Source organism: Canis lupus, chromosome 18 (assembly GCF_011100685.1).
Source record: "Canis lupus familiaris isolate Mischka breed German Shepherd chromosome 18, alternate assembly UU_Cfam_GSD_1.0, whole genome shotgun sequence".
NCBI classification, from domain to species: domain Eukaryota; kingdom Metazoa; phylum Chordata; class Mammalia; order Carnivora; family Canidae; genus Canis; species Canis lupus.
In genome coordinates, this window is record NC_049239.1 from 9,023,424 (window position 1) to 9,035,922 (window position 12,499).

At 39.6% G+C, this 12,499-nt stretch overlaps 1 long non-coding RNA gene across 1 annotated transcript in view; it reads left to right on the plus strand.

Annotated features, from left to right (window-relative positions):
* The first annotated feature begins 10,363 nt into the window (after positions 1–10,363).
* LOC111090871 overlaps positions 10,364–12,499 on the plus strand; it is a 49,428-nt gene continuing 47,292 nt past the window's right edge. Inside the window, exon 1 of the long non-coding RNA XR_005373112.1 lies at positions 10,364–10,629. This is a non-coding gene — a long non-coding RNA (uncharacterized LOC111090871). The remainder of the gene's footprint in view (positions 10,630–12,499) is intronic.

Here is a 12,499-nt window from a genome sequence, read left to right on the forward strand (position 1 = left end):
TATTGATTTGCCTTCTGAAAACATTTAAGGTTCAGAATGTTTGAAATCTAGAAATCTTGTTTTGCAAAACGAGGAAAAGTCGTCAGAAGAGAGATGGACAAGCATCAGATCATGATGCCCTTGTTGGGACAGCACAGGGAGCAAATGAAGAGCTTGAAGCAGCAGTCACAGATGGTCACAGAAGGTCATGTTGAAATCTCTCTCAATTCTTTAGCTCAGATAACTCCATTCGAATGGTTTTCCTTTTATCTGGTGAAGCAACTGGGAGGAAAACAATTTTATTTTTTTAGTCATTAATGGCAGTACCGTGTAGACACAGCTTCCAACATCTATGAATCAGAGAGACCAGGCCACACTGCTAGTGTGTTCACTGACCTGTGACATCTGCAGCCATGTCATGAGCCATCCAGACTTGGCATAAACCTACGTGGCATAAACCTTGAGCATAGAACCTACTATCCAATCTGTGACATCTAATGAATCCTCAACTGTGAGTGAGCACTGCAGCACTTCCTCGGCTGTCCTCCCTCTCCTTCACAGGCCACCAGGGCCCTCCCCCAACTCAACAGGCAACTGCTGCTTCCAGCCAATGAAGACTCACCTTGGAATTAACCCAATTTCTCTTTTTATCGTAAGTGCAGATCCCAAAGAGAAACGTCAGCATATATTCAGGATTTATAATGTGTGATTGTTTAAGGATGGAAATCAGGGTGGTATTGAAAATCCTCAGATACTGAATTAAAACGTGAAAATTCAAGCAGAAGATCATCTGGAAATCTACTTTTCTGAATTTCTTAGCAGGAAAGGATGAAGGGAGAATGGGGAAAGGGAGTAGAGAGTGCAAGGACATACGGAAGATACTTATTGGCCATTTCTTATTATGTAACCATCATCTTCACACATATTTCCTGGCCTTTATGTTAGCACTTCTCCAGTTGATAAGTAAGCTGGAGTTCAGACAGTCAGTGAACTCCCACGGGATGAAATCCCACATTCCCCATTTCACCAGCTCACCTGGTAAGAAAGACCTTAAGATGAAAATCCCAGCTTGTGTACTCTTCAGAAAAGCCAAGTAGAAGCAGAAGACCTGAGATCAATCTGAAGATCTTTGCATGTGGTCTATACAAATACCTGCATATGAGGGTGTATAGTAGCTCTATTCATAATTGCCAAAAATTGGTAGCAGCCAAGAAAGATATCCTTGAATAGGTGAATGGCTACACTGGTGAGTGGTGCACATGTGCAGTGGAATACTATTCAGCCGTAAAAGAAACAAGAGACATGGAAAAACTTTTGGCGCCTGTTGCTGACAAAAAGAAACCAATCTGTAAAGGCTCCATCCCAGATGGTTTTAGCATTTATGACATACTGGAAAAGGCAAAACTAGAAAGACAGTGAAAAGGTCGATGGCTGTTAGGTAGGGGTTGGGGAGAGGGATGAGTGGGTGGGGCCTGGGAGATTTTTAAGGTGATGAGACTATTAGGGATGGCACTGTAACGGAGGATACGTGACAGTGTGCATTTGTCAAGAGCCATGGAATGCACAGCATCAGGAGTGAGCCCTGATGTAATCTGTGTACTTTAGTTAATAATAGTATAGTGATACTGGTTCATCACTTATAGCAAATGTATCACACTGATGGAACATGTAAAATAGGAGAAACCGGGAAGCGAGTATGAAGGAACTCTGTACTTTCCAAACAATTTTTCTGAAAACCTAAAACTGCTCTGAAAAATGAAGTCTATTAAAAGGAGTCTCTGGCATAAGTTTTTCCTGGGAGGAAGACATGGAGGCTTTAGATGCTCGTGGTGGGCCTCTAAAGCAGAGGTGGGGGCTTCCCAGGGCGGAGGAGACTTCCGTAGAGACCCATGTGTTCAGGTGGGCACCTGACCCCTACCACACAGCTGGAGGGGTGTGGCCTACCACTGCTGACTCTGGAGAGTCTCTAAGTTACATGCAAAGTCTGGAGGGGGGCTCTCCCCTCTGTTTTGGGGGTGGTCCGACTAGTGTGTGATTAGGAATTTTCAAGGAGTCATGATCCCAAAAGCTTAGGCCCATTGCACAAGTGGCACTGCCCTCACTGTAACATTTAGAGTGAGGTGACTCATGGTCACATCAGGCTCTTCAGATGACTGAGTTTTCAGGTCATGGCACGGCATGTGGGCTGGCTGGCTGGCTGAGGAGTCCTCACGAGGGCTCCCGCATCACCGGGGACACCAGGAGAGGAGGGCAACAGCAAAGACCAACTGAACCAGGCTGCGAACATTCAGAAATGCTAAACTTTTGATCTGAAAGACATGTCAAAATTATGATTGGTGGTGCCAAAGGTAGCTCTTCTCTGGAGGCATGTTTAAAGAATCCTGGCTACTGCTACTGAGAACTGAACAGGAACATTCCAGCAAGTCTGCAAGGGAGGGAGGCATGACTGGTCGCCCAGGGGAGGAGACCTGGGCTACAGGTGGGGCGAGCAGCCTAAGGACCCCAGCCAGAGCACAGAGCACGTGGGACAGCCCCTCTGGAGCTGGACTGCAAACTCACTCAGGCTTTGCTGCGCTCTGTGTTAGTAATCAGCATGGCCCCAGATGCTCTCAGTCATCTCAGAGACTCTCCAGTGTTCAACACAAGCAGAAGATCTAAGTGTTTTTCTTTCCCGAGGCCTTCCTGAAACCTCCTGTGTCCCCCTTTATCCCATGCTGGCTTTCCCTACGTACCGGGGCCTCAGCCTTAAAGAACCAGGAGCATGTCTTCTTTTTCCCTTGGCTTCCAGCTCTTTTGCCATTAGGAAGGTACCCACCACACTAAATTTAAGGACAAGAGATAGGATCTAGACACTAGAGGCCCTTCCTGACACCTAAGAGCCCACGCTAATAATCATCCTTCTCATCCACCAAGGACTTTCCGAGGGCTGGATACCACACTACGTTTTTTTCATGCATGATCTCATCTAAACCCCAAAACCTTATGAAGATCTCACTATCACCCACATTTTGCAGAGGAGGAATGTGAGCCTCAGAGATGTCAGTTGACTTGCACAGAGGCAGAAGGCATGGCAGCATCGAGATGACGACTGCGTTGTTTTGGACTCTGAGTCCCAGCGTGTCGTGATAATGTGGTGACTACTCAGCTCAAGTAGACAAGACAGGAATTTGAGTCTTTCATATCACAGACTCTTTGTGGTCTTTACATAACATTAAAAATCAAATATGTCCCTGTTATGTCTATTTTCTCCCAATATTTTCCCAATGGGAGTTTGAGATTTTTCCACTGGAGACAACTGGTTTATATTCCCCAAGAGCCAAGTGGAATGCCATGAATGAGCATGTCATCACCCTGAATACCTTTGGCTCTCTCATAACCACAGATCGTAGTATGTATAAAATGGACATACAAACTTCCTGCATATTTGTCCCTTCTGTTCCAAGCTTCTTACACCACAGGATGTTATGTATATTTAGGAATTAATAGGTTTTCTAAAAGGGGAATTCCCCCCCTCACCCCAAAATAATATAAGCCTCAAACCTAGACAGTGATATGATGGGAATATCGGTCTTCTGCTCATGGATTTCACAGAGCTGTGGAGCAGCCAAAGCCGTTGGCCCATCCTTAGCCCTGCGCTGCACAAAGTCTTCTTTCCATGGGCTGGTCCCACCACTCATGGCACCTAGAGCAGTGCTTCCTTTGAGACTCCTACCTTGAAATCCCCTGAGAAGTCTGTGGAAGACAGTGACAGTGGATGAGGCCTAGAGATTTTAGAGGTCCAGCCCTTAAGGTCCTGGGCAGAAGGACTAAACTTCCTTCTCCAGAATTGCTTCAGCTTCCAAAAGCAAATATGAATTAACCATCTCTGTCTTGGTTCTAGAAATCATACTGATCTTTAAAAAATTTTTTTTAATATGAATGCTAGGAACCAGATAGTGAACATGTATGAGAGCCTGCATTGGGCAAGTGCCTTTGTTATGGGTGAAAACCATATGACTTTCCATCTAGGAGTGGATGTTAATGCTGTGTAAATATGATCATATTGTGTTTGCCTAAATACAACCTAAATAATCACTTCTGAGCTACCATTACTGCATTTCTTATTGCACGTTTCTTTAAGTTGTTGCCATTAGTTCCAATAAATACAAACAGAATTAGTACCAACATGCCAGTATCAAGATGAAGGTGGCCTTCTGCCCTGGACACCTCGAGTTTCCCAGAGCTCTGTGGCTGAAGGGCAGCTTTTCTCCAGGTGACGCATAGATAGATGCACGAGATCAAATCTGTACAATAAAGGCAGCCGAGGAAGATGCCTGCAGGAGTCTGGAAATGAATGTAAATGGGAAATTCCATGCAAGTGCTGAGAGCAGTGGGGACCAGCAGAGGACAGAGGAACAGACCCTTTATCAGAGGATGTTTCTACTTTGTTGGTGCCACTGGCAGGGCCAGTTCTGTGAAGGGCCCAGTGCAAAATGTAAATGCAAGGTCCTTTGTCGAGGCAGTGCCAGCAGAACATCCCACCAAGTATGGGGCCCTTGTGAGTGTGGGGCAGTGTGTGACTGCACAGGTTGGGGGCCCAGGAAGGTGGCCCGAGCTGGAGAGAATGGAGGCCCAAGTGGACAGCAGCAGCACACAGACAATGGAGCTCACTCTCTTCCTGAGGCCTCTAAACCCAGAGCAGGACCTCACATGGATGTTGTAGGCAGTGGCCTGGGCTGCGGAGGGGTCAGCTTTCAGTGGCCCTCCTCTGTGCTGCATCTCCTGGAACCCACCCCTGCATCACTTGCACAAGCTCCCGGACTTCAAAATGCAAACCTGATCAGAGCTCCTGAGCTTGGCTGCATCTGAGTCTTTGATAACCGGGCAAGGAGCTCCTCTGAAAGCTGTGGCAACACGGAGCTGTGGGGCCCAAGGTAGAGATCTAATACACCTTCCTTTCTCCTTCCCATTCTAAAACAGAATGTACGTCTCCCTTCCAACCATATTTAAACTTTTTTCACTTTTATTTGTAACTCACTTTATTTGACTTTTCGTCTACTTTATAACTTGGTTTTCATGTTTTACTTAAAATATTTATTATGCTTCAAGTATGCAAAATAATTACACTTCAAGCATAATAGACCAATGTCCAAGGCTATCTAATCTTAGATTTAATAAATTTTTGCATTTTGACATACTTCTTTCAGCTCTGTTTCTTTGTTTTAAGAAAGAAATATTACAGGAGCACCTGAATGACTCAGTCAGTAAAGCATGAGGCTCTACATCTCTGGGTTGTAAGTTAGAGACCCACCTTGAGTGTAGAGATTACTTAAATAAATAAACTTTAAAAAGCAGTGGGGGATGGCGCCTGGGTTCGTTAAGCATCCAGCTCTTGATTTTAGTTCAGGTCTTGATCTCAGGGTTGTGAGTTCAAGTCCCACACTGGGCTCCACACTGGCCACTGAGCCTGCTTAGAACAAAAAACAAAAAAAGAAAAAAAAAAGAAATATTACATATATATTTGAATACTCCATGTACTCCTTTCCGTTTTACTCCAGAATTAACCATGATCTTAAAGTTTTTATAACTTCTCCATTAATACTTTTGTTTTAATATTTAAATGAATATGTAACAGTCTTTTTTTATTTCTAATTGAAGTTCAGTTGACATATAAGGTGTACAACAGAAATATTCCACAATTATATGCATCATGAAATGCTTACCATGATAATTATATTACAATATTATTGACTGTATCCCCCATGCTGTACTTTCATTCCTGTGACTTATTTATTTTACAACTGAAAGTTTCACCTATATTATTCCTCTCCTTCCCCTGTTTTGTCCTTTCTCCCAAACCCCTCCTCTTTGGCAACCACCAGTTTGTTCTCCGTATTTATGAGTCTTTCTCTCTTTGTTGTTGTTGTTGTTTGTTTGTTCATTCGTTTGGGGCTTTTTTAGATTCCACATATAAGTGAAATCATATGGTATTTGTCTTTCTCTGTCTGGCTTATTTCACTTAGCATAATACCCAAATTATATAATACATTTTCAACTTGGTTTTTTTTTATTCCCTCAACACTTTCAGAATAGATCTATGTTGATACAGTACATCTAGGATATTCATTTTAACTGCTGTTTAGTAAGTCCCTATATGCATATAGGATAATTTATTCATGCCTCATGCATGAGTCTTTCTGTTTCTTTCTGATTTCTTGTTATTGTAAACATTGTGCAGTGAAGATCCTGGTATATGGGTCCTTGTGCATGCGGATACATTTCTCAAGGCTATGGTTGTAGACTTTGAACATCTGCAAGTTGGGAGCAGCTTGACAATATCCATTCAGGGCTGTACTGATTTGCACCCCACAGTCAGTATCTGAGAGTCCCCAAGTCCCACATCCCCTCCCACACTTATTAGGAGACTTTTTTTTTTGCCATATTGATGGGTGTGAAGAGACATTTCATTGCTGATCTAATCTTCATTTCTGTCACTGATGGGATCAAATGACTTTCCTTATGTTCATTGGACAGTAGGATTTTCTCTTTTCCCAAGCACTCATTTATATCCTTTGCCACTTACAAAAAAAAAAAAAAAATTACATTGTTTGTCTTTCTTGTATTGCTATGAGGTAGTTCTTTATACGTTCTGATATGGGTTCTTTGTCAGTTAAAGTACAGCAAATATCTTCTCCTGATCTGTGGTTTATTTTCTCACTTTGAATGGTCTTTTGTTGTACAGAAGATTTTAATATTAATGTTATGAAATTTGTCATTCTTTGTTTTTATAGTCTGTTGTTTCTGCATCTTGTTTAGGGAATTCTTCTCTAATCCAAGCTTATAAAAATACTCCCCAATATATTTTTAACCTCATTTCATAATTTTATATTGATAATTAAGTCTCTGTCCAAAGCATGTATTTTAAAACTGCGGTATAATTCACATAACATAAAATTTAACATCTCTCCAATATGTTCTTCTAAATATTTTATAGTATCAGGCTCCATGTTTATGTCTTTAATCCTCCTGGAATATAATGTTCTATGTTACAGAAACAGGTAACATTTGTATTAGGTAGGATACTAATATTTCTGAGTTAGGATGCTAACTTACTTTTTAGCCAAATGGATTTTTCTCAAGATCATGATATAACAGCACATTATGTCTCCACTTACTTGTAATGTCACTTCTATCATATATCAAGTTCATCTTCCATTGGTCACTTTATTCTTTCACTAATACCATGCTGTTTTAATTGCCATAACTTGATCACGATTATTCATACCTAATGCTTTGTGAGGATTCTTTGGGCTGTATAATACTGGCATAAAAAGTGGGGCTTTCAAAAATACCATGTAATAAGAAGTTTGAAGGGAAATGGCGATTGCTCTTTCACCCATCACCCTCTTACGAAATCCCATTCAAAGACAGAAAGAAGGGTGGAGGGTTGAAAGGCATCCCTTGCTTTTTATCAGAGAAAAAATAAATTAATAAATCCCCTCCCAGTAGCCCTTCTAGAAATTTCTGTTTACGTGTCGTTGCCCAGTCCTGGGTGAGATGAATAGTCATCTACCACTGCTTAGCAAGGGGAAATGGAGTTGCAGGAACGGGCTTATTATTGTGATGTGTCCATCTCTCCTTATAATTCTTTTGTCCATGTTGACTTCATATATTTTGGGACTCTGATGTTAGATGTTTAAAGATTCAGGATTGTGACCTTCCTAGCAGATTGTTCCTTTTGTTCTTATTTGAGAGTATATTTTGTATTTTTTTCTTCATTTCTTTTTCCTTAATAATTCCTTGTTGTCTTACAGACTATTTTGCCTAACATTGATGTTAATATGCTGGTTTTCTTTTGGTCAATGTTTTCCTGTACTACTTTTCCCATCCCTTTACTTTCTTTTTTTTTTTTTCCCATCCCTTTACTTTCAAAGTCCATTTCTTTTTGTCATACTTATTTCTCCTGTATGTATGAGTGAGGATGGGCCATGCTATGCTGTGATAATAAACAGTTCTAACATTTCAGCAGCTTAAAACAGCAAAGATTTCAATTTCTCTCTTGAGCTGCATGTCCCTTGAGGTTCCACAGGGGGCTCTGCTCCACCAGGTCCTTACCCTGGGTCCAGAGCAACCACTCTCTCTAGCATTGCTAGGGGGTGTAGCAGAAGAAAGGAAAAACTTGATATGTCCTGCACAGGATGTTAACATCTCCACCCCACGGTGGCACACATGAATTCAATTTATGCAAAATTGGTCATAACAACTTACAGAGCCAAATCTCACTAAAGGAGTGTGTGAGTGAAACCTAAACCATGAATCTAGAATGAGAAGAAATATTTAGTGACCTGCATTAATAACTGCCATGGCAGAAACTTAAATTGTTAAAATAAAATTCATTGTGAGAGGCTGTCTTAATTGGTAAGTCTATATCATATTATAATATATTATATTTACTGTGAATACTGATATATGGACTAATGTGTGTTTTCTACTTACCTTGCTTTTATTTCTCTTGTCCATTTCCTTTCTTCTCATTTATTGGGGGAAAAAATACGTATACTATTTCTATTTTTACCTGCTTATCTTTAAGTTTTAATAAGTACATTTAATGTAGCAAACCAGTATTTCTGTATCACAAGGAACTCGAAATATACTGATTCTATGGAACATCCTCCATTGTCTGTGATGTTATTTTCTAGCACTTTGTTCCACCTTGCTTTTAAGTCTTCCTTGAAAAAGTTTTTAAAAACGATTTTGAACTGTCAGTACTCTTTAGTCTTATCACCCATTTTATTTATTTACTTACTTAATTTATTTTTTTAAAGATTTTATTTATTTATTCATGAGAGACACAGGCAGAGGGAGAAGCAGGCTCCATGCAGGGAGCCTGACATGGGACTGGATCCCGGGACTCCAGGATCACACCCTGGGCTGAAGGTGGTGCTAAACCACTGAGCCCTGGGGCTGCCCAACTTATCACCCAGTTTAAAAATCATTTGCTCACTACTTCTTTTTATATCCTATTGCTCATTTCAGGGTTTATTTTCTTCTAATTAGATTACAGCTAGTCCTTCTTCTATCAAGCATATTTAAAGAAGTAACTCCTACTCGTTTGTCTAAAAATGTCTTTATTTTGCCTTCTTTTTAAGAAGTTTAGCTACTTCTAGAATTCTACACGGATCAATTGTTTTATATAAAACAATTCTAAAACTATTTATTTAGCACTTGGAAGATATCATTCAATTGTCTTCAGGTCTCCACTTTTGGTGATAAGACATTCATTATTAGCCTAAATATCATTCTTTTACTTCAAATATCTTTTTTTTCCCCCAGCTGCCGTGAACATCTTCTCCTTGTCTTTGGTGTTCTGTGGCTCCACTGAAATGTGTCCATGGGAGGATTTTGTTTTTAATCTGTCCTGCTTAGGATTCATCAAGTTTCCTACATCTGAGACTTGATGCCTTTAAGCAATTGTAGAAAATTCTCTGTCATTATTTTTTTAAAATTTTTTTATAAATTTATTTTTTATTGGTGTTCAATTTGACAACATATAGAATAACACCCAGTGCTCATCCCGTCAAGTGCCCACCTCAGTGCCCGTCACCCAGTCACCCCCACCCCCCGCCCACCTCCTCTTGTCATTATCTTTTTGAATGTTACCTCTCTTGTCACTTCTTTCTGAAAATTTAATTGACCATATTTTAGACTGTCTAAATCTATCCTGCATATTGCTTACCTTCTCTTTCACATTTCAATTTTTATATCACCCTATGCTACATTCCAGGTAATTTCCCAGATTTTACATTTTTGTTTGTGATTTTTTTTGTTCCACTATGTTTAGTGTGACTTTAGTCTATCCTTTGAATTTTTAATTACATTTTTTTTCCTTGAAAAGAGGCTTAATTTAGTTCTTTTGATTAATTAGATTATTCTTCATACACAGTATCATCATGCCTTTCAGCACGTTTTCTATTCCTTTAAATAAAATAATAATTTCTAGTAATCCCATTTCCTGGTCTCAGATTGTTCTATTCTAGTTCTTTAGCAGGGACATTATCCCCCTATTGATTGCGTATATTGACTCTCTCTTGTGGTAAGTAAATTAATTGCTTACATAATTTGCAGTGTTTTTCCTGCAAGTTCATCTTGACATTTTTCACACTGGCATTTTTTTTTCTGGTGATTTCTCATAGAAAGTAACTCGTAACAACATGTAGAACCACTCTAGTAGGGGCTCACCTCCACTGCAAACTGCAAACATGCACGAGTGTTGGATGACCTATAACCACAGAACGGTATTTAAAACATGCCTGAGGGAGAAAAAAAATAAGACAATCTCTTTTTTCTTTAAGTCACCAGCTCTGAATCCCTAATGGTTTTTTTTTTTTTTTTTTTCAAGGAACCCAAGGATTTCACCTGTCTGAGACCAGATTTCATGTTAATTACTGAGTTGAGATTCTGTACTAGCTGGCACTGTAAATCTGATTGTCACTCTGTGCCTGTGACAGGCTGGAGACTTGCTTCTTTTTCCACTCCTCACTGAGCCCTGGCTAGAGCAAGCTTCTTGCAGCATGCCTGGTTGGTCCTGGTGGTTTTCCTATGAGAGTATTTTCACAGAGTGAATAACCATCTAGGGTTCGGTACTAGCCTCCAGTTCAAGCACCATGCCTGGTAAGGTCAAAGTCTGTGTTTCCTGTCAATGTGTGAGTGTTAGTACTTCAGCCCATCAACTGTAGGACACTTCTCTAAATCTGAATTACCCCATTATCATATCACAGTGAAGTTAGCTGTGCACTGGCCAAGAATTCACTCTTAATTTCTGACGACTGGTGATTCCTTCTATTTACTTTTCCCCTCAGATATGTTTTATAAACTGCTGTGTTGTTACAGCTTATCCAGAATTTTTATGTTGTGGCAAGAGGTGCAATAGTTCAGTGTTCCACATTGCTGGATCCACTCAGAGCTTTACTTTCTATGTGATAAATCACCCCTCGGGGAAAAAAAAATCACTAATCTATAATTATTTTTATGGAAGTTTATTAAAATATTGAATTTCCTCAATGAATAAAACTTGGAAATACCTATATGAATGTGTTAGAACAGTATCTACACCTCCAAATAAGAAAAATATTCTCCATTACATCAGTCACTGTTTACCTTTTGTGTCTCGGTCTGTGGCCACATTGTTCCAAATCTGTGCTTTAATAATGAAACTTTTCAAAATTAACATATGGAACTGCATTTTTGTTAAACTATTTACTTCTCATTTCTTGTTTCCAGGTTTAATTTAATATTATCCTTCACTGCAGCTACCATACTTTGTAGAAAATGCGTTCTCTTGCAGAGCCAAGGAAATGTAAAACAAAAATGACACACACACATGTCCCAAAAGTATCCATCTGTTCACTCACCCTTCTGGAATTTAGGAATTTTTTCATATACTAGTATGGAGACTTTTCCCCTTTAAGGCTCATATATCTGATATTTTGTGGAACCTGGTAAATCCATAACATAGCATGAGATAAGTTCCAGGGACTAAGATAACATTTGTTATTTACAATTCATTCAATCCCCTTGACAATTGAGTGTTATTTTCACTTTAAGAGAAATGGTAAAATGAATGGGAATGAAAATTAAGTGCTGGGAGTTGGCAAAATAGGACCTTTATGTTGGTGAATATTGAACACAGGGAAAATGACAAGTGACAGCCAGCTAGGAATTATATTTCATGGGAAGGTACTTCATAGCCAAACATAGACAGAGGGGATTACTGCTCTTGAAATCCTGTTTTGGAATATTTCTTAAGATTTAAAAAAAAAAAAAACTGTTTCTTTTCCCTATAGCCAAAGCCCCCAAAAAACCCATAGTAGTCCTGCTCCTTGCACTGTTCTGTTCAAGACCAGAGCTGTTGTGGAGAACACCGCCCCCACCCACCCAGGCAGAGGTTGTATTTACTGAATCAACTCTAATTACAGCTTTTGCTGAGGTTGTGAGGTCAGGAGAAGCATGAACGAAACATTCTCAGAATGAAAACACAAGGTTGGAAAATTTGATCTGCTGAATTTGTTTTCCCAACCCAAATATAGGTAGACAGTCTATCTTAGGTATGTAAATAATTGTGCATTTTTTGGTGCATCTTCTATCTCATAACCATAAAAATTATGAAAACAATATAAAGGCAGCTACTAATACACAAAAAATTTGGGTTTCTGAAATACATTCATAACTACAGGAACAGGAATGAGTGAAGTACCATCTCAAGAACTGGGAAATCATTTTTTCCTTTGAGAGTTACATTAGAAATCAGCCCACAAGGGATCAGGGTCAGGAAAACAAGGCACTTTAATATGGTAGAACTGATGGTTCTAATATATCCATTAGAGCATGCATGAATGAAATGTAAATTGATATACATTTGGCAATTCATCACTAAAGTTTGAAACCTGGATCTAAACATTGATCCAGCCAAAAGACATACGGATATGTGAAGTAATCTTATCAGTGTTGTCTATAAGGAAAAACAATAACCCAAGTTCAATGA